We start from the raw sequence: 27,360 nt of genomic DNA on the forward strand, positions 1-27,360 counted from the left end.
CCTATTTTTTCCATGTTATTCCTACCTCTTGTACCAAAGTTTCTGTTTAAGAAGGAATGTCCAGGAATTACTTCGTTAACTGAGGTATTACTGTACCCTCAGAGCTAATAATTGGGTGGTGGGTGGGTGGTGTAGAAACCTCTGGCTTTTGTGCAGCTGGAATGCAAGAGTTGCATCCATTAAAGGCAAGACTTGCATCTATTGCTCCACCCACTTCATGCCTCTGGTCCCACCCACTCCAGCAGGCACAAGGAAGGTTGGTTGGCCACCATGAGAACAGGATGCTGGACTAGATGGGCCATCTAGCAAGCTCTCCTTAATGCACTCCTGAATGTGAAGGCTAAGAGAGTTGACTAAGGCTACTTAGGAAGTTCAGAGCAGAGACCAGATTTGAACTTCCTCCTTCAGGGCTCAGTCTCATAACCATTTCACATCATTATCACCATCACCAGTTCATTTGTGAATCTCTTCCCACGAGGCACCCTGTAGTGATTTACAATAAAAATATACACAGAACAATTGCATATATATCTAAAGCAATTAAAACATTTGCATATATAAAAGCAATTCAAAACAACAACACATATATAAAATCACCAGGAATATTTTTCCCCATTCTCCTCAAAAGAGCATCCACTGGGGAAGAGGAAGAAACAATTGAAAGGAATAAATCCACAGGAGCTTCCTTTTTCCTAAAAATGTCCTTTTCTGAACAACCACCAGGAATGAAGGAGGGTTTTCTGTTCTCCTGGAAAAGGTACATCTTTCCTTTCCTAGGCAATTGGCTGCATTCAGACAAGAGGCACATAATCTGACAGGCTGTGCCACAGTCCATCTCCTAACTCTGAGCAACCCAGACTCCCTGTGTGACTCATAAAGGCTCTTGTAAAATTCTCATTAAGAATTGAAGGAGGCAGAGCAAAGGAGCACTCTGGTGTGGATGTAGGCTGCTGCTGTCTAATCTTCCAAACATACCTGTCAGTAGGATTCAGAGCCATATCCTAAAGGGACAGCAATTCTAACAGTGCTCTGAATGAAGGGCATATGGGGTGTTTAAATCTCCTGAAGGAACAGAAGGAAGAATCCCAGACAAAGTCCAAATCTTCTAAGCAATATCCCCCCCCATCAACAAGGTTCTTTTTTTGGTGTACAAAGCCCTATACAGCTTAGGACCAGGATACCTGAAAGACCGTCTTAACCCTTATATACCCAGTTGATCACTGTGCGCTGCAGGTGAGGGCCTCCTGCATCTTATCAGGAGGTCCGTTCTACACAACATAGGAAATGGACCTTTAGTGCAGTGGCACTGACACTTTGGAATTCCCTCCCCTTAAATATCAGACAGGTGCCATCTCTGTTGCCTTTTCAGCACCTACCAAAGACCTTCCTCTTTCAACAAGCCTTTTAAGCAGAGACCTTATTCCAGTCTGCATCTGTGCTGAAATTGCTTTTAAAGATGTTTTTAAAGCTTTTTAAAAAAAACCAAACAAACACAGATGCTTTGTTTTGATATGTTTTTAAAGTTGTTTTGTTTTAATATGTTTTAAGGTCTTTTGTTTTTAAGATATTTTAGAGTGCTTTTGGTGTTTTTTTTTGCTGCCCTGGGCTCTTTTTGGGAAGAAGAGTGGGATATAAATTTAATAACAAGCAAGCAAGCAAACAACCTCTTTCTCATTTTGCTTCTTGCTAGGCAGCTGTAAATATTCAGACTTTTATCTCTTTTTTTAAGCTCCATTCTCATTTCAAATGACTGACTGACTGACTGGGTTTATTTATATGCAATCTTTCCACAGTGACCTGTGCCCAAAATGGCTTACGACAAACACTCAAAATAAAAGCACTGGGGTAGGGGAGAGAAGTCAGTTTACAAAACATAGCAATACATTCAGTTCAGTTCAGTTCAGTTCAGTTTATTACGGTCATTGACCAGATAAGTATCCATATATATATACATTTTATCTCCTAGAAAGGTTAAAATATTAAAACACTATATGCAACAAAAATAATAAAATTAGTATACCAATTCAAAATATGTTAAAATCATCACAATGTTAATCAAAATAATTAAAACTTCATTTGGGAACAAGCATAGACTACAGGTCTTTTCTAGACATTTATCTAGACATTTTCTCTATCTAAATCCCAAAATGTCAGTTTTGCCATGGATTTAAAGTGCGAATTATTTTAGCTTAAGCCCTTATGGCTACAATATTACCATCATTTTATTAAGGCTTTCCTGCATTTAATGGCTATGGCACAGTATTTAGCTACTCTCTCTGTTAAATCATTACAGCTATCTGCTAATAAATATTCCGTATAAAAATCATCAGTTCTACCTGGAAGGGAATTTATAATAGGCGCGATAAGTTGAGATCTAACTTCAGAATAAAAGGGACAATAAAATAGAACATGAGTGACAGTTTCAATTTCTCCATTTCCACAAGGGCATTTTCTATCATTATAAGGAACTTTCTTGTATCTACCCTCTAACAGCGCTGATGGCAAGATATTAAATCTTGCCAGCGTAAACGCCCTTCTCCATTTTGGTATGGTAAGATTGGCTAAATATGGCATAGGTGTCAAAGGTTTTAAATTATACCTATGTTTTCGCATTAACATCAAATGTTGCTGATAATCTATATCTTTAATTCTCTGCAGAATATTTATTTTAGCTTTTACATATCCCAGCTCTAAAATTATTGGTATGGAAAAACCTAACGATGTTATTTTATTTATCAGCATTTGTTTCCAGGTGGATTGATGACTATCCTTTAATATATAAGATACCAACATCTCGGGATTAAACAATAATTTTAACCAACATATAATTCTATGGGCCCAAACATTGGATTCAATTGTTTGTAATCCTGCTTCCAATCTTAAAATAAAATTAGGTATGCAGGAAGGAACAGCCAAGATAGATCTAAGGAAACTGTTTTGTATCGCCTCCAGAGTTGTAAAATTCTGACATGTAGTGACTTGCATGCCATAGATCAATTGTGGTATTATTTTTGTCTTAAAGACTGTAATAATTGATGGTATTATTTGTCCTCCTTTATTATAAAAAAAGGATAGCAGAGCTTTAAGAGTTCTTCTTGCATTCATAACTATCATCTTCCTATGCATTTGCCATGAATTTGAAGCCTGAAAAGTTATTCCCAGGTATTTAAAGGTAGTAACTTGATCTATTAAATGCCCATTTATCTGCCAGCGGTGTTTTGATCTATTTTGTTTCTTTTTAAAGATCATGACTTTTGATTTTCCATAATTTATTTCAAGTTGTTCGTTTGTACAGAAGCAATACATTCAAATGAGACAAAAATAAACAATTTAGCAAACATAAAATAAATTCAATATTACAAAAGAAATCATCTAGACTTAAATACTTATGTACAACGAAGAAAGTCAACAGATCACTGGCCTGATTGCAAGCTCTTTTTATGTCTTTATCAGGATCGGACTACTAATGGAAGGGTGACTCATCATTCCAAGATGAAAGTCCTATATCCCCATAGGATTTAGCTGGTGTGTGGGTGTGAGCACATATATCAGGACTTCTCTCCTCTTTTAAAATTTGATAAGGGGTGTTTGTCTACAAAAATAATGGTTTGTCTACAGCCTCTACCCAAGCAAGTAAGGATGTGTGAAGTAGCTAACAGCCACCAGCTATCAGAAGCCGTTAAATAATTCCCTTTATTAAAAAAATAAGCCCAAAGATGGTTCTCTCTTTGCTCAACACAACATAACAGCTTTACCATATTATGCTTTGGATTGTTATCACATTTACAGGGGAATATCTGGAGGTCATGCACATATATAAGAAGAACTGCATAGTTAGAGGATCCAAGCAATTGCCATAATCAAATGCATCATGAATGTACTAGAGAAATACCAGCAGACTTTCCTCTGCGGTAATGATTATCTGAATCACAAATTCAATGTGTGAGTGCAACGCTCTATGCATCACAGACCTTAAAAGAGCTTCACTTCAGCATCACCCACACTGACCTGCTTGTGCTATCTGGAGACTTTGTATGTACATTAACAGAAGGTGAGTTGTATCCAGGGATGGGGGAGATGGTTTGGTTCACATTTTACTATGAAACTACCTAACTTGCAGTCCGATGCAAATCAAATTACAGCCATTCTTTGAAATTTGCATTTCTCTGGATTTTGCAAAGCAGTTTTCCAACAAAAGGAAATTGCATGTATTAGAGGAAAGCATGTATAAAAATGCATTCCATTAGGTGGAAGTGCTAGCAAAAATGTGTATATTAGGCAGAATTGCATACAAAGATGCATTTATTACAAGAAATATATGTTAAAATGCTGATGAATTTTCATGAGGATTTTTTTTAAAAAAAAACACCCCGATGCAGAAATGTGGAGAACCTAATTTAAGACTTGGGAAATGAAAAACTGAAATGGACAGATTTATTCACCCCTAGTAGTATCTAGCTAAATTCTACACAGAGTAGCCCCACTGGGATTAATGGAGCTATGTTAGCCATATCCACTGATTCAATGAACCTACTCTGAGTAAAACTCCCAGTGGATCAGGGAGATGGGGGGGGAAAACCCTAATGAGAACCTCAACCCAACCTGCTCTTGTGTAGGGATTAGAAGCTGAAGCTGTGTACTATCTCCAGGATCAGAAACTGGATGCCTCTGAGTACCAGTTGTGGGGGAACATGAGTGGAAGAGGGCTGTTCTGCTCATGACTGGCTAGCGGGCTTCTGTGACGTCCTTCCCTGGTTCTCCCTGTCAGGTTCCCACCTGCTTGTGGCTACTGCCTTTCACAAGGCACCACCAGGGATACCACCAGTCCGGACCGTCCTTTATATGGTTTCTCACTCCGCTCTAGCACAGATCTCACTAGATCCCCCTGCTAGGCAGCACCACCAGTCACGTCCTATAACCAATACTCCCAGAGACTTTGCCTGAGTCTCTCTCTAGCTGGTTACATTTGTGACTGTGTGCTTATGCTGTTCCCAACCCCCTTGTATCTTTATAGATAACGCATACAACTCTGGGTTGCTCTGGATACTTGAATTGTTATTATTCCTCCCTTCACCGCTGCCACCATTAGATACTGTTTCTTTTCAGCCTTGGTAATTACCTTGCCCTCCCTTCTGGTATGTATATCCCCCAGCCAAGGATCACGCCTTTGGTAAACCAAATAAGTATTTATTAAATATCAGAAATAACAAGATTAGTTTTAGAATGTTTCACAAGCGTATGGTTTCATCTATTCCTGTTTTGTACTTGACTTATTATTAATCAGAACTCCAACTCCCTCTTTCTCCACACTCCTGACCTCCACCCTCAAACACCTCTTTCTCCACACTCCCAACATCCACCCAGATTCAACTGTCATTCTTCCATTTATACTCCCAGCCATTCAAACGCTCAGCCAATCATCCAGCATTCTACTGCTCATGTACTCCCCCCTCCTCTTTCACTCCACTTACCATACGTCTTCTATATAAACAGCACTTACCATATTTACACTATAAGCAGGAACATCACAGCTTCCTGTAGGCATCTGGTTGGCCACTAGGAGAACTAGATGCTGGGCTAGACAGGCCTTGGTGTGATCTGGCAGGAGTCTTCTTATAGACTATGCCCCTGAGGTTGGCCCAGAAGCTGCAGCTAGTGAGAAATGCAGTGGCTTGACTGCTCGCTGGGGCAGACTATTGGCATCATGTTCGGCCACTCCTGAAAGAATTGCACTGGCTGCCAATTAGCTACTGGCTTAAATTCAAGGTGCTAGTACTGATGTATAAAGCCATAAACAGCTTGGCACTAGGATACATAAAACATTGTATCATCCGTTATGTGCCCTATCACTGTGCTCTGCAGGAGAGGGCCTCTTTTGTCCCACTGGAAACTCGTTCCCATCTGCATATCACACAGGAGACAGTGCCTACTGAAGATCTGCCTATTGAAGATCTAACGTTTTCAACAAACCTTTTAAGCAGAGATTTGTTTTTAACTCCAGTCTCTATCTGTATAGGATTAGAAATTGTTTTTATATACGAGATTGTTTTACTTGTTTTTATACATGAGATGGTTTGGTCTTCATATATGAAATTGTCTTATATATGTTTTTATCGCTCTGTCACTTTGAAATGTTTCATAGGAAGCAATTCGCAAATGGAAGGAAATCTATAGATAAATAAATGTTCTCTTAACCCATGACCCTCCCGATGTCGCTGGACTAGAGCTGCCATTGTCCATGACCATTGGGCATGCTGGCTGCAGCTGATGGAATCCAACAGCATCCGAAGGCCGCAGGTTCTCCTTCCCTGCATAACAGCCACCATGTCCAAGTAGTGAAGTTTAATTCCCCATGGAATTAAATGTACCCATCCCAAAGTAGTCAGTGCCAAATCCAACACAATCACTAAAAACAAAACATTGCAGTCGCACTCATCTCGGTTACCTTAAGTGCCGTCTTATGTGATCTTTTCATGCTCGCTATCTGTACTAATCTGTAAATACTCCATGAGTTGGTGTGAGCCAAAGGGAATATAGACCTGTCTCTGTTTACCTTGTTAGGACTAGGAAGAGCAATTAAGATTCATGGGCTGGTTGTATCCAGGACTTCCGGGAAGGGTGACTTAGCCTGTGCCTGCTTTTGAGACGGGCTCCTGCCTCAAAAGAAGCTTATTCAGATATATCAGTCAGTTTTTTCTTTTTTTTTTGACTGATTAAACTTCTCCCGGGTAGGGAGAAACGAAGAGATTAACCTCAAAGCCTATTTTTGTTGGGACGACCAGATCTCATTAATTTATGGGACGAGGTCCAGCCGACGAAGGTGGGACGGATTTTCAACAGCAAGCTCTATCTGGAAAAGCGAACGTTCATCTTATCTTCTAAGAGAGAACGCACTAACAGGCAAGCACCCTTCTTTCTATATTTTTCTTTTACTTGACTTAAATTGTTGCTGTTTAAAAGAGATTTGCCAGATTGATCGGTTTTTGACATCTCACTGGGGAGCCGTAACTTCTCTCTGCTACGCACTAATTAATAGCTTATCTCTGTTTTTGTTGCAAAAAGCTGTCCTGGATTTGCATTCTAAAGATATACACAGAAGAGGGATTTCTATTCCAGATTTTTATTTTGAAAAATATTATACTGTTTTGAGACTACTCTCTTTTTGGTCTATTTTATTTTGACGAATCTGTTTCTTGACGATTGCCATTAATTGTTTCGATCCTGGGAACTGCATTTTGTTTACTTAACTATTGGAGAGATAAGGCTGTCTGCTCTGTTTATACTGTGATGTCACCAAGTTTGGAGTATTAACCCAATTGTTGCTGAAATAAGAAGTGGTTTTCCTATATTTTTCTTTTAAAATGGCAATTAAGAAAGTGGCTGAGAATCTGGAAATAACTATGTTTCAGAAAATAATGGATGAGATTGAGATAACGAAAATTGAATTGAGTAAAATGAAGCAGGAGATTAAAGATATAAGGGTCCCTGTGAGAGAGGTGACCCTGGAAGGGGTCCCTGTGAGAGAGGAGACCCCGGAGATTGGAACAGGGGTCCCTGTGAGAGAGGAGACCCTGGAGACTGGAATAGGGGTCCCTGTGAGAGAGGAGATCCCGGAGATTGGAACAAACGTGGAACAGGAACAAGATTTGGAGTCTATGGACTTTAGAAATAAAATCTATTGTTTGGAACTCAATGTTATCTCTGAAGAAATTAATGAAGATTCTAGAGATAAAGTTATCAATGGCATGGATTATCTTCTGGACTGGAATGATGTGATGGAGCCCAATATAGAGAAAATCTATGGAATTAACTGCAGCCATGTGACAATGGAAAAACTTTTAAGAGATGACCCAGTGTATTTTGAAAAAAAGAACAGAGATATGATTTTACAGCAGTATTTCAGCAACCTATTCAGAATGGATGGCAAGAAAATATTTGGGATAGAGGTAATTCCCATCAGACTCTTACTATATGACTATGGCTTTGACAGCAAGATTATTATGGAATACTGATAATGGAAGATTGGATATTGAAATTACTGGACTTAACAAGACTACTGAAGATGGAAGATGGAAAATGGAACTAATAGAGATAATAGAACAATGGCTACTGAAATTACTGAACCTAACAGATTCTGATGTGATGGATTAATTGAAATGTTTATTTTGACTATGGTTATGACAATAAGATTATCATAATTAGTAATGAGATGGATTAATCGATATGCTTATCTGGAAAAAAAAATTGATAGATATATTTCTTAAAGAATTGAAACCTCTCTTTGACTTTTTGTGGAAAGAATAAAGTAATGTTTATGAGATTTGATGATTAAGTAAGATAACTACTGGAGGAAAGTGATTTTATAATATGACTTAAGAGACAGGATTGTTATATATTATAGACTTATAACTGATTTGATCTTTGACAAATGGGAAGTCAATATTTTATTCTTTATTTTTTATTTTTGTTTTTTTTTTCTTTTTTTCTTTTTGTTTAACTATTTTTGATTTTGTTTTTTGTCTTTGAATGTTTTATGATTTTGTTTTGTATGTTTTATGAAAATCTGAATAAAAATTATTGAAAAAAAAAAAGATTCATGGGCTGGTTGTATCCTAACAACCATTTCCCAGGCCTTTGATATGATGGCATAATTCAAGCATTAAAAATGATGTTAGCAGCAGGAGAACTACTCATTCATAACACTGACAAATACCTTTTAGTTCTTTTAATGGCAATTGCTTCAGTGGTCTGTCTGATAAAGGAGAGGTCATCTGGGGAACGCACAACCTATCTAGGATGGAAAACATTTTCAGCACCTTTCACCTAATATAAATTGAGTGGGCTTTAAACTGCATCAGAGTATTTATTATTACATTTCTATCCCCCCTTTCCTTTAAGTTGCTCAAGGTGGCATATATGGTTCTCCCCCATTTAATCCACACAACAACCTTGCGAGGTAGGCTAGGCCGAGAGACAATGGCTGGTCCAAGGTCATCCACTGAGCTCCATGGCTGAGCAGGGATTTGAGCCTGGATTACCCAGGTCCCCATCCGACACTCTACCCATAACACCACACTGGCAGTTAAAGTTAAAGGACCCATGAGCTGGGAAATACTTGCACTTAAAGCCTTGGGTTAGAAGGACTTGTGCTCTCACACGGTTGGAGGGAACTTCAAAAGTTGACAAGGAAGCAAGTCTCTCATGGTTTGGGTGATGTAAACTCTCATCATCAGTTTACCATGGAAGACAGACACAGCTGTAGACTTCAAACTGCATCTTTTACTTAGCATCATCCAGTCAACAGAATCAAGAAAGCAAGCAAGAGAAACAGGAACTCAACAGACGACTCCGGGTAGCTCTGGGTAGCAACCATCACTTGCATGTCTCCACCTCCCTGCCTCTTTTTTTTGCTCCAAAACCTGAGAAATTGGGGACTGAGGTAGCTTCACCTTGAAGTCAGCTTCACACAGACTTCAAAACTGATTGGCCACCAATCCCGTTGCCACTCTGAGATGTGTCCAATGGAAATACCAGCCTTTCCCAACTTTTGGGTCCCCAGATGTTGTTGGGGCTCCAGCTCTCCCCAGCCCCAGCCAGTATGGCCAAAGGTCAGGAATGATGGGAATTATAGCCTAGCAACATCTGGGGACCCAGAGGTTGGGAAAGGCTGGCCTATGCAACAAAGTCATGATGGAGTTGTGCTCCCGGGAAGATCTCTCTCTCTCTGCCTATCTCTGTTTGCATTCATATCTCACCTTTAGGGTGGTGTAGATTGTTCTCCACTTTTCCATATTATCCTCACAACAACCCTATGAGGTAGGTTAGGCTGAAAGTTGGTGTCTGGTTACTCAGTAAATTCCTTGGATTTGAACTCTTATCTCCCAAGAACCCAGACCAAGACTCTAACCAGTGCACCCCACTGGTACTAGGAAACAGAGTTGAATTTCCACATCCCACTCCTGTCTTCTTGACTGCTGCATTATAAACACTTAAATATTTCTCCAATCTCAAGCTTTTTTTAAAAAAAATAATTACTGAGTGTTTTGCTATCAGAATCCACTTGTCCTTGGGAACTGGGAAGGAGAGGAGGAAATTAAAGTCCATTACGCAGCTTATTCCAAAACAATACTTGACGGGTTTGAAGTGAAAACTTCACGTGCATCAGAACAATGGCACTTTGCCTCCCTCCCCTCAAGCCCCCTGGCTTTCTCTTGCAAAGAAATATGTACTGGTGTTGTCCCCAGTTAATTCCAAAAAGTCATTAACGGGGCTGCATATATTCATTAAAAGTTTCCATCCCATTATTTGGGGAGTGTACTCTTTCAGATACGGACGTCAGACAGAACATTAATGTTTTTAATTATGGAAGGCTGAGGCTGTGGCTAATTGTGGAGCTGAGGGCTTGCGGGGAAAAGAGTGAGCAGTTACAGCTCAAGTGAACCCAATGGACTGAATGTGCCAACTTCATTATGGGCTAAGCATTTAATGTGAAGTTGAAAAAGGAGACCTTGGATGGCAGGGACACAGAAAGGCAACTGGGAACCTGGAAGTGGGAGTGCATCAACTGTGTAGAGAGAAAGCCTCACATACTCTAGACTGCAAATTCCACAGCAGGACGGGAATAACTCTACGCTTTCCCAACAATTTATTATAATTGTGATTTATTATTTCAACCCCATTTTCCTGTTGCTGAAACACATAGAATAGTAGAGTTGGAAGGGGCCTATAAGGCCATCGTGTCCAACAGAATGTGGCTTACAAAGATTAAAGGGACTCCTCTGCCTATATTGCAGGGTTGGGGCACCACAGGCCTGGGGGCCAAATACAGCTCCCCAGGTCTGGCCCTCGGGATTCTCCCCGAGCCATGCCCCTTCAGCGGCTTGCCTCCCCCACCCATGAGTGTTCTTGCCTGGCTGGGATGTGCCCACGCATGCTGATCATGCTTCCTGGGTCCTTAAATGGAGGGCAGAGAGGGGTGCGTGAGTGTGGGAAGGAACTAGCGCCTTTGCCGCTGTCTCTGCCCTCCACTGGCAAGTGGACCCCAGGAGGTTTGGAATGTGGCCCTCAGGTTGAAAGCAGCTCCCCACCCCCGCTGTAGTGGTTGATGCACCTGATGGACATCGCCATACCAAAGGTGCCCTCAAAGAACAATTATTCCAAAATGGGTTGGGACTGAAATGAGTCTTTCCTCAAGAAGCTGGAGCCTCCCCTTCCCCACCTGCCCCCCCCCAGCCAGTGGTACTTGCTTCAGTTTTGTGTCATTTTCCTACAGAGATTAAATACCTTAAAACAGTAAATGAAAGAAGAACCTAAATGCGAAGAAGGAAATGGGCAGAATGAAATCACAAACCAGGAACAGTCTAAAAATGAAAAGGTCTTCTATCAGTGTTGAAGGGAAGGTATTCCGCAATCTAGGTGTCACCACTTAAAAGGCCCTATCTGTTTATTTACTTATTACATTTATATCCACCTTTCCTCCAAGGAGCTCAAGGTGCTGTATATGGTTCTCTTCCTCCCCATTTTATCCCACAACAACCCTGTGAGGTAGGTTAGGCTGAGAGATTATGGCTGGCCCAAGATCACTCAGTGAGCTTCCTGGCTTAGCAGGGATTTGAACTCTGGTCTCCCAGGTCCAAGTCTGACACTCTAATCACTACACCACACTGGCTTTTTGGTATGCATCCATCTAATCCAGCCTTCCCCATCCTGGTGCCCTCCAGATGTCTTAGAATGCAACTCCCATCAGCCCCACCTAGCACAACTGGAGGGCACCAGGTTGGGGAAGGCTGTTATAATCATAGAGCGACAGAGGGAGAGAGAGAGGCAAAACTGAGGGCCAAACTGGGTGATACCTTAGCTCCATATTTGTGCCCTTAAGTGCAGGGTGGAGAGTTGTTTTTTTACACAAATTGCCAGCATATGGTGTCAAATCCAGATTGGGACCCTAATATGTATTGGGGTTTGACCCTTCTGCTTGCTCTGGATCTGATTTGGATTGGTCCTCCTCACCCCCACATCAACAATTTCTATGGGGGTGGGAAACAGCCTCTCATTTGCTTCAATGGGAGCATTTTCCCTACTATACAAATGCTGGCAAGGGATGGAGGCACAATCTGAATTGGGACCAGAGTAGGAGACAAAAGGTTGTATTCTACTAAGTCGTACTCAGCGTAGATCCATTGAAATTAATAGCCCTAAGTTGGGCTGCAATCTAATACATGTCTACTCTGAAGAAAGCTTAATTCGGTTTAATGGGACTTACTCCCAGGTAAGTGTTTATTGGATTGTAGCCGTAGTCATGTCTATTAATTTTATTGGCACTACTCTGAGTAGGACTAGCATTGGCTGCTGCCCAATGGGTTAAATTCCCCCTACCCCACTTTAAGCTCCCAGTCCAGACTAGGCTCCATGCTGGCAATGTGAGTAAAATCTCCCTGTGGTGGAACGCATCTCCTGATATGAACCTACCCGTACACTACGCTCAACATCAAAGACCCTCCTCCGGGTGCCTACTCAAAGGGAAGCTCGGAGGGTGGCAACAAGAAAAAGGGCCTTCTCAGTGGTGGCCCCTGAATTGTGGAATAGTCTTCCTGATGAGGTATGCCTGGCGCCAACATTACTATCTTTTCGGCGCCAGGTTAAAACCTTCCTCTTCTCCCAGGCATTTTAATATGTGTTTTAATATGTGTTTAATATGTGTTATAAACGTTTTAAATTTAAAAATGTTTAAGGAAGCCCATTTTTACTGTTGTTTGAATTGTTTTAAATATGTGTTTTATTGTATTTTGATATTGACTGTTGTGAACCGCCCAGGGAGCTTCGGCTATGGGGCGGTGTATAAATTTAATAAATAAATAAATAAATAAATAGCCTCAGACGCCAATCTTCATCAGTGAGCGGGTTCACATGCAACAGTTTTCTGACATGATTAGGATTACTCTTTTGCTTTATTTTGTTTATTCATTTGTCACACCGTATTTGTGGCACTCAGCTGAGCAACTTTATATTTATTTCTTTAAAGCATTTTTTTATACCGACCTTCAATAAAAAAATCCCCGGGGGAATTTACAATAGTTCATTAATCAGCAATAAGGCAACCATAATAGATGATAAGGCAGCTCTCAAAAGAGATCCCAGCAGAAATGTAAAAACAAAAACCAAAAGCAGAGTTTAAATGCCCAGGTGAGTGAATAAAAAAAGGTATTTGCCTGGGATGACACGCTGGAGAGGATTGTAATTCCTTCTGTGCTGCAGAGGAAGTGAATTAAATTGTGCATCTATGCATTGAAAACCTCAGCTGCTTTTGCACGGCAACAGACCTGGTCCCTTGAATCTTCCTATTCTGAGCTACAGTAGTCTCATGGTAAAAAATTCAGGTGAAAATTTCCAGAAGGAAGTGGATTGGCCTGGCAATTACCATAGCAACCATCCTCTCCCTCCCTCCCCCCTCCCTCCATACATTTGTACTACCCATGGAGTTGAGAAAAAGAGCAGAAGGCGCTGATGTTTCACCTTCCATAATGAAACTGAAAGCTGCCACTTCCCATGATGCCACACTACCTCTGCATCTCTGTAGTTGGAAGCCCTGGAGGTCTGGGACTGGCTATTAGGGGAACACTTAAACTCCACATTATACAGGCACATCAAGACTGCGTGTTGGGATCCTCTTTAAAAAGTTTATCTTTTTAAAGTGGGATGTTCCCTTCCTTTAGGAAGCCATAAAATGCTGGAGGGGCAGACCAGTTGGATTGGTTTTGGATGTCCATGACCCAGACGCATCATATTTGATTGACTGTTCTAGAACATTTAAACATTTGGGTAGACCTGCCCCAACCTGGAACCCTGCAGATGTTTTGGGCTGTAACTCCCACCAACCCCAGCCAGCATGGCCAGTAATAGTTCAAAACATTTGGAGGGCACCAGGTTGGGGAAGGCTGGTGGAGAAACGAATGACTTTGGATTTAGAAGATGGAAATGATGAACCCACAAATGGATAGCACAGATGACCCATAACGCAATGGCAGAGTACTTGCTTGGCATGCAAAAGGTCCCAGGTTCAACCCACAGCATCTCCAGTTAAAAAGAATCAGGTGGTGGGAGACACGTCTTGGCAAGTTCAATGTCCTCGTTGTCCACTTTAAAGTGATATAACTCTTGTGTTGTCATTACTTTTGTCTTCCTGAAGTTCAGCTGCAGTCCTGCGTTTGTGCTTTCCTCTTTAACTTTCATCAGCATTCGTTTCAAATCATTACTGGTCTCTGCTAGTAGTATGGTATCGTCTGCACATCTTAAATGTATCAAGGGTAGTAAGCATGTTTTGTTCCCATTGTAAACTTGTCATGACACACAACACCTTGTCTTTCCTGACCAGTGTGAAATGCAGTGCTTTACCTTGAGCACAGTTGGGGGACTAATTAGAACCAAAACTGGCCCCGTAGCCCTGCCTTTTCATTTGCATATTCAAGCCCATTCACCTGCATAGGTTCTTCTTGCGGTCTGTTTCTTGATTATGCGAAGGGTGATGGAATCTTGAGAGCTGGTTCTTAGTGTTATACATAAATCTCTGCCAAGGTGCTATTTGTAAATTGCTGGATGCATCAAATATTCCTCCATTCTGGAGTGAAGTCCTTGAGGTTCAGTCCTATGAATACACATGATCTGTTTGTTTGGGTGGGTATATGGTGCAGAGCTCCATGAATTATAAATAATTTCCATGTACATCAAGAAAACTCACTTTGTACAGCCCCTGCCTGTCTATTACATCCCTCTTCTCTGTGGGGAAGATAATTCAGCTGTTCTTAGGAATGCCGTTGCATCATCTTGGGTTGTTGATTTGTTAGTTAGTTTACTTTCCAGACCTATGATCTTATCATTTCTCTGTGAAACTGAAAATCTAAAGGGCCTGAAAGGTATGGGAGTCAGAGAAACAGATTTTTAAAAAATACTTCCATGCTCTGCATTTTCAGTGCCTGGTTTATGTGGGTTTGTATAACTGAGATCTTCTGAACAAATCCAAAGTCACAGAAGGACACAACAATAACTTATATGGATTCTGTACCTAAGGCCCTCTCAGGATGTCTTTTTTTATTGTGCATTCATGTTGAGTTGTGCTCATATACCTGTACAGCTCGGGACCAGGATACCTGAAAGACCGTCTCACCCCTTATTATATACCCAGGTGATCACTGCGCTCCGCAGGTGAGGGCCTCCTGCAAATACTATCTAATTAGGAGGTCCATTCCACACAACATAGGAAATGGACCTTTAGTGTTGTGGCACCAACACTTTAGAATTCTCATCTTAAATATTAGACAGGTGCCATTTCTATTATCTTTTAGGTGCCTACTGAAGATCTTCCTCTTTCAACAAGCCTTTTACCTTATCCCAGTCTGCCTCTGCATTGGAATTTTTTTTAAGATTTTTTAAAAAACATTTTTAGTGCTTTATCATCTGTTTGCCACTCTGGACTCTCTTTGGGAGTAAGAGTGGGATACACATTTTTACAACAATATTGTTATAGGGCTGGTTATATGAGAACCTGCTTTATTTATTTATACATATTTATTTATTAAATTTATCTCTCTCCCTTCCTCCCAAAAGGAGCCCAGGGCAGCAAACAAAAAGACTAAAAGCGCTTTAAAAATCTTAAAAAGACTTTAAAACATATTAAAACAAAACATCTTCAAAAACATATTAAAACAAAAAATATTTTAAAACATTTTTTTAAAAGGCAGCTTTAAAAATACCTTAAAAAGCAGTTCCAACACAGACACAGACTGGGATAAAAAGGCTTGTTGAAAGAGAAAGTTGTTCAGTAGGTGCCAAAAAGATAACAGAGAAGGCACCTGTCTAATATTTCAGGGGACGGAATTCCAGAGTATTGGTGCCACAACCAAAAGTCTACTTCCTATGTTGTGTGGAATGGACTTGCTGATAAGATGGTATCTGACAGAGGCCCTCACCCGCAGAACGCAGTGATCAACTGGTTATATACTTTCAGTACTGTTTACAGCTGCAAAAGGTTTGGGATGGGCATACTGCTTCATTTCCAATCAGTGCATGGCCCATAACTGCCAACTGAAATTTGGGGTAGAAGCACACTAGTTGCCAGATCAAAGTGGCCACACCTGGAGGGAGGATGGGTTGAACTGCTGATCAGTTGTGAAATCTCTTTGAAGCTGAATTTTTTTTTTTAAAAAAAGCACACTCAAGCTGTTCTCAACTACGGTTACAGTAAAAAGGAATGGGGACTGACTAGAGGCATGTGCCCACATTTTTGCAAGAGAGAGGTGGAGACGCACTGGAACCAGTGCAACAGCGAGTGTGTTTCTACCCTCTGGAACGTTTTATCCCACGAATGTTCCTAGCTGGTGGGGGTGTCTATTCCCACCTTTGTTGCACTATAGTGCAAGTGCCCCTCCAGACAGCAATAGTGTTAAATTTGGAGAAGCATTGCAGAACATTTAATGAAGCAGGATGGTGTGTGGATGTGGATGATCCAGCCTAAATCCGCCAATAACGCACTATTATTGCATCAATGATAGGCTGCAGCTCTACACAGACTCTCCCCACTGAGCGCTTCTTCTATACAAGACAATAACCAAGGAGGCAAGAACTGGAGAGGCCAGTTGAGGTGTAACTGCCTGGAGCGAAGGGATGTTGAAAAGTACTTTTGAAACAAGATACAGTGGGAGCATCTTGTTATTGGAAGGGAGGGAATTCCAGAGAATGGCAACCAGAAGGGAGATAGGGGCAGAGATGGGAAACAGATGAAGAAATATCAGGCACACAAAGAAGAACAGAATGATGCAGAAGAGGTACAGAGCAAGGGATAAAGGGTTAGCCTCTGCAAAAGAGTGCAAATATTTGCAGACTGAAAGGGCAGGGACAGAAAAAAGATAGGCAGATAGGATTCACAGGCCTGGGAGCCTGAGGGGTTATGTTCCCCTGAAGGAAATCTCAGGCTCTTTTCCTAAATGTTCAGCTGTAATTTAAAAGGAAAAAGGAACCCTCTACTTCCCTGTTACTTGGGAAGAATCAGATTCTACCCAATCGCTCATTAAGAACTAAACCTTCTCCTGCCTTCAATGAGGGCAAGACCCCTGGGATAAGTGGTAGGCATTAATTTTTAATTTTTGTTAATTTCTTTAAATCAATATATAATAAGAACATAAGAACATAAGAACATAAGAAGAGCCTGCTGGATCAGGCCAGTGGCCCATCTAGTCCAGCATCCTGTTCTCACAGTGGCCAACCAGGTGCCTGGGGGAAGCCCGCAAGCAGGACCCGAGTGCAAGAACACTCTCCCCTCCTGAGGCTTCCGGCAACTGGTTTTCAGAAGCATGCTGCCTCTGACTAGGGTGGCAGAGCACAGCCATCATGGCTAGTAGCCATTGATAGCCCTGTCCTCCATGAATACAGTTTAATAGCAACACATTTGGGCTGCTTATCTTTAAATTTTGGCTGTTCTGCATGGCTTCCCTCCCAGAGGCTGATTCATCCTTTCTGCCTGTTCACCACAACCTTTCTGCTTACAGGCCTGCAGACAGGTGTCCCAATGGCTGCCAAACATGAGAGGTTAAAAAAAATAGAACCTTCAGATTCAGAAGTAGCCTGCCCCTCAGTGGTGTATTGGTCCTGGGTCACGGTGGGACTATGCCCCATTAGGTTTTTGGGAGACGCCCCCTGTTCAACAGATCATTGTTCAGCGCAGATGATAATGGTTACATGATGGCACCTTCCACACCTGGAGGGCATAGATTCGAGAGCTGAAATCTGCAATGTCAATCTCCCATTCATTCTTCTCCATAGGAGAATAATTTTATCAGGTGATGTGGCATGAAAACAATCAAACTTTTAAGAAGTTTGACTTTATCGTTCAATCCACATTTACCACCTTCAATTCTGCACTGTCAGAGGAGCTTGTAATCTTTTAATGGAGTCTCTTTATGCTCCCAACATTTTTGTGAGGCAAGGGAAGTGATGCTATCTGTGTTTTATAGGCAGGAAAATAGAACACAGATTATTTTGAAGAGTCCCTTTGGCTCACAGGCTGGGTCTTCTAATCAGACGTTGGTCGATCCTTACTACCTATCTTGTGCTGGTTCACCCGTGTATGTACAACAGTGGATTAGTGGACAACCGGAGGTTGTCAGCAGAATTTGTGAATTCTCTATAAGATGTCCATTCACTGTGTAATGGCCCAGATCATAATGCAAATCTAGCACGCTTACAAAGCCTGCCATTATTCTGAACTGAGCTACCATCCCCGTGGTTCTTTTTCACTAAGATTGTAATCTAAGTCCCCCAAAAAGCCCTCCCTCCACACACTCACTAATTTGGCTTTGGTGGGGGTAGAGATGGTGATGATAAGATGCAGGGAGGAGTCTCTCTTTTCCTTCCTTGTGCTTGAAACCCTGTTACAGGATGACAAGCACCAGGGATGTAAGGAAATGCCATGTTGCCAGGGTGCCCATTGCCTTGGGGAATGACATTTCCAAGCATCCCAGAACTGAAACAAAAACAGCATTTTGAGTGCCAGGGATGGAGGGAAAGAGAGAGAGAGGATAATAGGGGAAGAGAGAAAAACATCCCCTCCCCTCAAAACCCCTTGCACTAGTGGTTAGAGAACACTGGATACAGCCTTTGCTTATACATTCAGCCCTCCATCCTTTTTATAACAAGAATTCAAAAATGATTGCTAAGTTACTTATTTATTTATTTATTGTTGGATTTACATCCCCCCCTTCCTCCTAGTAGGAGCCCAGGGTGGCAAACAAAATCACTAAAAACACTTTAAAACATCATAAAAACAGACTTTAAAATATATTAAAACAAAACATCTTTAAAAACATTTTTAAAAAGCTTTAAAAACATATTTTTAAAAGAAGAAGGATAAAAGGTTTAAAAACATATTAAGAAGCAGTTCTTCATATATGAGGGATAGGCATACCATAGCCATTAGCCAATCAGCAGCTTATGTCAAAAAGATAATTTACAAAATATTTCCAGAGTTCAATTCCAGAGAGGAAAAGGTACATTTGATTTCAGCATGATCAGGACAGTTCAAAGCTGGCTCTACAAATGTTACATCTTTCTTTACCCAAAAGAATTTTGGTAAAGTTTGCTTTCTGTCATATTCAAGAAGTCACTTGCATAATGGAACTTCTGAGTGACCACCTTCCAGAAAGAAGCCATTTTTATTTTGCCTTTTTTTTGTTTTGGATTGTATTTTTAATATTGCATTTTATTCTTTTAATTTTTGTGGACCACACAGAGAACGTATGTTCTTGGGCAGCCATTCAAACATAGTAAATACTTGAATAAATAAAAATAAATGATTTTGTCATTCCTTTTTGGGTACTGCAAACCTAGCAGACTTTTGCTACAAGCTGCAGCTGTAAATCATCACCACCATATTCATTTGCAGAACTCTTCATTTGCATAGGAAAGAACATGTTGACTTTGGGTTCACCCCCATGAGAACTAAGCTAATTGAAAAAGCTGTAATTGTTATTAGAAGCCGTATGGAGTTGAGAAAAAAAGAGGCAGCTTCATGCAGTCAATTTAACTTTATTGTGAGCTGAAGAGCTCCCAGACAACTGCAAAGGCATTTCACAAGTCTTCCCTAATCCTAGGGAGAGGAGAAATTTATCCACCACTTACGTGCATGGTGAAACATGAGGAATATCCATCTGATTGCCAAATGCTGGGGCAAAAAATAGGAGGTAGCTACCTCAGTGATGCCCTGCTTGGAAATTAGAATTGGTCAGACCGTTTGGAAGCTACAGCTAAGGCAGAACATGCCAGCTAGATTGTTAACTGGAACAAAGATGGCATGAACATATAATATGGGTTCTGGCTTGGATGCAACAGTTTGTTCCTGGACCCAAGTCACAGTGCTGGTTTTGACCTTTATACCTTGTACGATGTGGGACCCCTATGCTGTATGAACCTCCTTGGACCCAGAGATTGCCATTTGATGCCCTTCATACCACCTCCATGAGAAGTCTAGAGGGTGGCAATGAGAGAACGGGCCTTCTCTGGAGTAGCCTCTCATTTATGGAATGCTGTCACCAGGGCAGCCCACCTGGCACCGACCTTGTCATCACTTCAGATCAGGCTTTGTTTCTGTGATACAATTCTACAATTCAACCCATTTTAATAAGGTTTATGCGATTTCATTATTGTACTATTTTTTTTACTCTGGCTGTGAATTGCTTTGAGGCTTTCTTAACAAGAAGTGGCGTACAAATTTAATCAATCTAAATTTAAACCCAAAGGCGTCTGGCTGACCACTGTTGCACTAGATTGAAAATGTTGCAAATGGCATTTGTGCAAGTAGGACAGCACCTCATCCAGCCAGTTTCAGCAAAACACATCAATAACGTCAATATATATATAAATGAACTCTCGAGGATTAAATCTTGGATAACAGGTATTTGCAGCTTTTTGAATGCTCTTGTCCTGTCCTGAACTGTCCTGATGGATGCTTCCAGCACCAGGCTGGACTTTCAGGACCTTGGGTAGCTCCAGATACACAACCTCCTCCAACTGGACCTCCCATTCATGTGTTCCACATGCAAAGAGGTCCACGTGTATGGGGGTTCCTTCTCAGACATCCATGCCCATTGCACGGACTTGATTATGTGAACATAAAGACATATAAATGGCATTTGTTTTCAAACAGGCTTTTAATATCTAGTTCTGCTGTGGTTTTTACAGATTTAACTGCTACTTATAATGACTGTTTGAAAACAGTGCTTTTAATATTGTATTATTTCCTCTGTTATTATTTCCTTTTGCCTGCCAATCTGAGTACTCATTGAGAAGAGCGGAGTAAACATTAAATAACAACAATAACAAACAGCATCAACGTAAAAATGGGCTGTTCACATGTATAACACACATCACTGCAGCCATTAAGTTAAGAGTAAGACAGTATCCCAAAATCAAGTGGTGTTGCATGTCTGTGCAGACTGCCCCAAAGAGTCCTGTGAAATGTCACAGACAGACTTCCTTCACCAGCTTCCGTTGGTTCAACAAAGGTTTTCCATTTAGCTTATTCCTTGGTTTCCTGCTGTATAGACCAGGAGTAGCAACTGTGGTGTCCTCCAGATGTGGTTAGACTCCAAGAGAACCACAGGCTTTGACATGAGAGCCCCAAACAGACAGTACAACTCCTTGAAACCCCCTTTCACCAAAGAGGCTCCTTACTTATTCATCATCTCTATAATCCCAACCAATGCTTTGCAAAACAACTGGTTTTGCTTACACAACCAGACCTTGAGCAAATTAGACTCCATGAAATAACCACTTGCAGCTCAGTTACAAAAAGGCAACCTGATGCTTCCCTCAGGAAGCAAAGTATCCCAACGGCCACCCTAGCAGTAGATTCAAGATAACCGAAGGAACACACACAGGTAGATAAGGCTGCTGTGACACACTATGTATATTTATGACAAAAACCTAACGGGGGCAATATATTGCTCCAGTTGCCTTGGCCCCAGGATTCAAGTTAATAAGCTGCAATCTTTACACACAGGCAGCATGTTAATTTTGCTTCTTGGGTGCTTTAAAAACATGTGTGCTTCAGACAACCAATGACATTTAAATGTGGCATCCTGATGTTGCATGGGCTTTACAAGCTGGTTCTCTCTCTCACCTCCCCCATGCATGCTGCACAGCACAGAAATGAAGACAACGGCGGCATTTACATTTTCTGAATGGGCTAATCACAGATTTGTACTTTCCACATGCTTGCCTCCTCCAAAGCTGTGTGGAAGGAGCAGGAGGAGAGGTCTGAAGCCAGAAATGTGTCTTTTTTGGGGAGAGGAGGAGGAGGAGATAATTAGGAAGATGTACAAGGGGATAAGCAACAGCACGCATGCAGTTGTGATTCTTCCTTTACTGAACAAGAATCACAATCCTAAAAATAGATACTTGAGGGACAGCTGAAGGAAATATGATGGGGGAGGAACAATTGGGAAAGAAGATGGTACTTATTATCAAACGTAGTTTAAGACAGACAATACATTGCTTTTAGAATATTTCAAGGAACAATGGCTTTGACAGCACAGAGCAAAACCTTCCTGCTTTTCAAAGTACCACGAAAGGGCCAGTTTATGCTCTCAGTATGTCCAAACAGCAAAGCTTCTCCTGAATTCATGTTCCACTTCAGGCTGGAAGCAGGACATCACATGTTTAATTCTCTCTCTCTCGCACACTCACACTCACACAGCCCAAACCTCCGCAGGAGATAGAAAAACAGCATGTCAGAGAGGATTCTAAACCCCTCTCCCTGACATACAAGATTTCTAAATGCAGGAAGGATTTTAAAAACCTATAGAGGGGAACATAGCAACATGCTTTTCCTTGCCAGCTGCTGCCTGAAGTAGTACTGTCCAAGGAAAGCTTTTTCACTTGATTTTTCTGAATGCATGAATTGGATCAGAACCACACACACACAGGTGTCCAACATGACATGTGGATGCACTGCATATAGCCATCTAGGGATGGGTGAGAATTTAAATTCAGTTCACATATCAAGCCAAATGTATTACATTTGCACTTTTTGAAACATTATGAGAACTGAAACACAGCCATCCTTCGAAATTCACACTTCTTCAACTTTTGTGATGCAGTTTGCCAACCAAATACTGTTTACAAAAATACATATACTAGGGGGAAGTGTGTATAAAATGCATATAGTCATGAAAATAACATACAGGAATGCATTATATGATGATAAATTGCTTGCTAAAATGTGTAATTTAGTCAAAACTGCCTACAAATATGTGTTTATTAGGAGAAAATCACACTAAAATGCTGGAGAATTTCATGAGACTTTTTTTTTTTAAAGATGCAAATTCTTGCAGAAATGTGGGGAACTGAATTTAAGATTGGAAAAATGAGAAACTGAGAGAATTAAAATTGAAAGATATTTCCATCCCTACAACAATCTAAACATATGGTTGCCACTTTAAACATTTTCATTTTAATGGCTTAAACAATGGCTTAAACAATGGCTTAATGGCTCAATGGTTAATGGTTCAATGGCTTAATGGCTTAAACAGACAGCTGATCTTTGGTATCCTCCACTAAGCTAATGGTCTCAAGTTCAGGGTATCAGTGGCGGCTTCAACAGTTTCAAGATCAGGATACCAGTGCATTCAGTACCTTGGAAGCTCCTTGAAAGTTTAGACTAAAACCCAGAATGGATTCCACTGCTCCACTGACATGGAATCACCAGCTGCAACTGCAGGGTTTGTTTAGTCTGGAGAAGACATAATTTAAGGAGAGACACAATAATGGTATACAAACATCTGATGGGCTGCCATGCAAAAGATGGCACAGACTTGTGCTCTGTTGCTCCAGAGAGCAGAGCTAGAACCATCAGGAGGAAATGGCAAGGAAGCAGATTTGGGCTCAACAGTAGGAAAAACTTTGTAGTGGCAACAGCTGCTCAGCAGTGAAACAGATGTGCTCTCCTTCACTGAATGTAAATAGAGGCTGCTCAGCCATCAGCCGGGGTGGTGTAGTTGCATCCTGCATTGCAGATCCAGCCCTGAGAAGTGAGTTGGACTAGATGTCCTCCAAGCCCCCTTCCAGTTTGAGGATTCTAGCTGTGCCCAGTCAATAAGAACATGCGAACAACCCTGCTGGGCCAGACCAAGGCATATCCATGTAGTCTGACATTCCATTCCCAACAGGACAAGAACGCCCACAGGAAAGAGAGAGAGCTGCAAATGCACATTGACACAACTGGGCTCCATTGAAATGAATGCAAGCTACATATCAAGCACAGAACAGAACTGCAGAGGGAACTGAGGGGATCGCAGGGAAAGGCCACATTAAGCACACTGATTGTGTAGAAATGATAGGGAAGAGCAGTGACTAGACCTTGGGAACAGGCAATCCTGGGAAGCTCATACAAGCAGGGCAGGCAGGTGATATAGCCTTTCCCTGCTATTTGCCCTTAGCACATGGTCGTCAAAGATACACTGCCACCAAACACGGAGGCTTCATTCAGCTTTTATGGCTAATAGTTACTCTTGAGCCTAAATTCCATGAACTCATATCGCCCTTTTAAAGCTATTCAAAAAGCCAATGGCAGCTTCTCTTCAGAGGCAAATTGCAGCTAGGGAACGGTGGCAAAGGGGGGTAAATTAAGACCAGGGTCTCCATCTTGACACTCACCCTTGGCTGCTATTTTTAAAAGAAAACACACAACTGCAGCAGCAGCAAATTATGCGTTCAGTGCAATGTGTCATTTGGCCCTAATAAATGTGACTCCTGCTGGTGACAACTGCCTGCACAGGAGGACATGGAGAAGCTCTCCTCATGTTAATTAACACACCAGTGGCTGTTAAGTCACATTAAGCCCCTCCACACCGCTGTCCTTTTGATCAGTGCTTTGTGATCACTGTTGACCAGCAGAACTCTCTACTGTGCAGTACGATAGTTGCTTGGGACATTTTAAGGCTATTTTGGGGAGAAATCATGGCATCTCACAGAATTTGCACTGGGGAGTGATAGCTCCATGGTATGGACTCTGAATTCCTAGTAGCAGATGATGGATCAATGAGACCCATTGAAATTAATGGGCATGACTAACTTGGGACCATTAATATTGATGGACCTACTCTGAGTATGACTAATATTGGCTACAACCCATTGTGTTAGAGATGATACATTTCTGTCTTCAAGTGGCCCATTCACACATCTAAGCTGACACTCAGTTCATCAAGTGAACATGTACATATGAAGCTGCCCTTGGTCTCTTGTTTTCTAATGAAGGCTTGCACCCTTGGGTCAGGGTTGTCCTTAAAAATGCCTCTTGGAAAAATAACTCCTGGGAATAGAAAAGAGATTTTTTTCTCCAGTGTGTTAGTGCATGATCTATGAGAACTATGCAAGGTAAATCTTTACTAGACACTAACTGGAGTCACTTTACTTTGATGGTGGCTCATTTGGCTGCCCTAGGAACTTCACAACAGCATTATTTGCTGTTATTAGAAGAGGTAATCAGTTGGAAAATGGAAATCATTTTAATATCATGCAAGGTCTTGAACCAACTACTGTTGCATGCAGAAAACGTGCTGCATACAGCAGCCCTGTGCTCTTTGTTTAATTAGTAACATATTAGGATTATTGCAGAGCAATAGACAGGCTATTGAAATAATTATGGTAATACGGGAGTTTGTTGATGGTGAGTGAGAGAATGTGGCATTTGGATAATAAGGTATTCAAAGTCCTGTAGCACATACATGTGCAGACATCAAAGAACAACCCTCTACGTGTAAACAGGAGGCAGTACCTGGCATCAGAAGTCTTCCTCAAAAATATTAATGTGGGCAAGACATCTTGGCATGTCATATGCATCAAATTGTGTTTTTCAATTTGCATAGAATGCAGAGTGGTCATACAGTGCATCACACAAGGTTTAGAGGGCATAAGAATTCCTATGTGCAGTCAGGCAATGGTCCATGCAGCATCTTCTGGTTTCTACCAGTGGTGGCCAGACAGAAGCAGCATGTCTAGAAAAAAAAATTAGGTGAGGAGGGAGGAGGGAGGATGAAGAAAAGGGTTCTTGGTGGGGGCCAATTCTGTCTTGCACGCATAAGTTGCAAGGGAAATAGTGGGAGGTGAAAGTAATTTGGAGGGGGCTGCCTATTGTGATAACTATATTGAAAGTCCACTGTTGTTATTACTATTATAATATGATACAATGCTTGTACTTGATTGGTAGACCACAGGTAGTCAGAAGTGGGCCATCTCTGATGCTCTTCTGGCTATCTCAGCATGGCTAGCTTAGCAGCCAAGACCTTTAACCTCCTGGCTTTCATACAGTCCACACCTTCCAGGAGCAACAAATCCCATCCATTAGTTGCATCTTTGCTAAGCCCCTCCCATCTTATGCCAGCTGATCACCATCTTCAGTGGATGACACCACCCCCATTCATGAGCTTTGAAGAAGTCCTTATTTGGTTGTCTTTGTTTCCTTAAGCTAAAATGCTTAGTTTGTACCTTTCTTCAAATGGAAGGAAGTAACAGTCAAGTCACTTTGATACTGTCAGCCTGTGCATAGAGAATTGTGGGTATATCCATCACACAAGAAGACATTAATTCATTAGATCAGCATATGCTACAGCAGTGGCTCTCAAACTCTCCATCCCCACTCTGTGGACCAGAGTCTCAGCAGATGACTTAATAAAACTTTTTCCTTGTTCTACAAATCAAAGCACACAGACAACATTATTTTAATCACTGTAGTCCTTTCTTTAATTGGTAATTTTTAGGGGAAATTAGTAGAATGCACCAACACCATGTTATGAAAATCACTGGCACTAAGCTAGGACCTTATTAGCCAGCTCAATAATTCAGCCCTGGTCAAAAACAGCCTTTATCTCAAGAAATCAAATGCAGGTCCAGTACTGATATTCTTGTCTGTCCAAAACCTTTTTGCAGACCTCCCAAATGAAGCTTGTACCAGCGGTCCATGAACCACAGTTTGAGAACCTCTGCACTACAAGAAGATCTCATTGGGATAATCTTTGACCTGTCCAAATGGGAGATTTTTCTCTCCTTTCCCTTCATCATCTCTGCCTGCAGACCAATTGTAATTCATTGACATGGTTTTCTGTTTAAAACCTTCATGCTCTTTTCTTTAAAAGCAGCTTAACTTTTCCAGGTCAAAATTGTTGATTCACCAGTGTGCTTTTAGCTCCTTGCTTCCTCCAATGTTCTTGCTCCAAGATCATTTTGGCTCTTCACTGCCCCCAAAAAAGAAGCAACCAAAGAAAAAAAATATTCCCCTAATGTGCCATTGGTATTGAATGTTAAATAGATTCTCCTGTGTACTAAAACAGCACATACACACTGTCTGTATGTAGAGCAAACCCATGTTTCTCCAGGGAAATAAATGAACCAGACTTTGCGGTGTATATAACAATCCCTTCTTTATGGACAAAGGAAAAAAGCAGCCAACTCTTTTGGGGTTGCTAGTAGCAACCCATAGAGAGTTTTTTTTGGAAAGACATCAAAATGCATAAATAGGAGATTGCATATTGTCAAGGCCCTTGAGTGATTAATCATATTTACACAAAATAAATGAGCAACGTTCTTAAATGGTACCCAGATCTTTTCACCACAGCTCCTCTGAAAAGACAGCAGTAGTATCCTTCAGTTGCTTTGTATTAACAACTTTGTGTGCCCTCTCGGGTGATCACAAACATCAGTTAGGGATTGTGACTCCTGAACCCCACAGCCCTCAGATCTGTTAACATTGACTTAGCCCACATCATAACTGTATTGGACTTTGAAAGGGCTAATTTGGCACAAAACATTTCCTCTCTACTT

This window comes from Rhineura floridana, chromosome 12 (assembly GCF_030035675.1).
Source record: "Rhineura floridana isolate rRhiFlo1 chromosome 12, rRhiFlo1.hap2, whole genome shotgun sequence".
Lineage (NCBI taxonomy): Eukaryota > Metazoa > Chordata > Lepidosauria > Squamata > Rhineuridae > Rhineura > Rhineura floridana.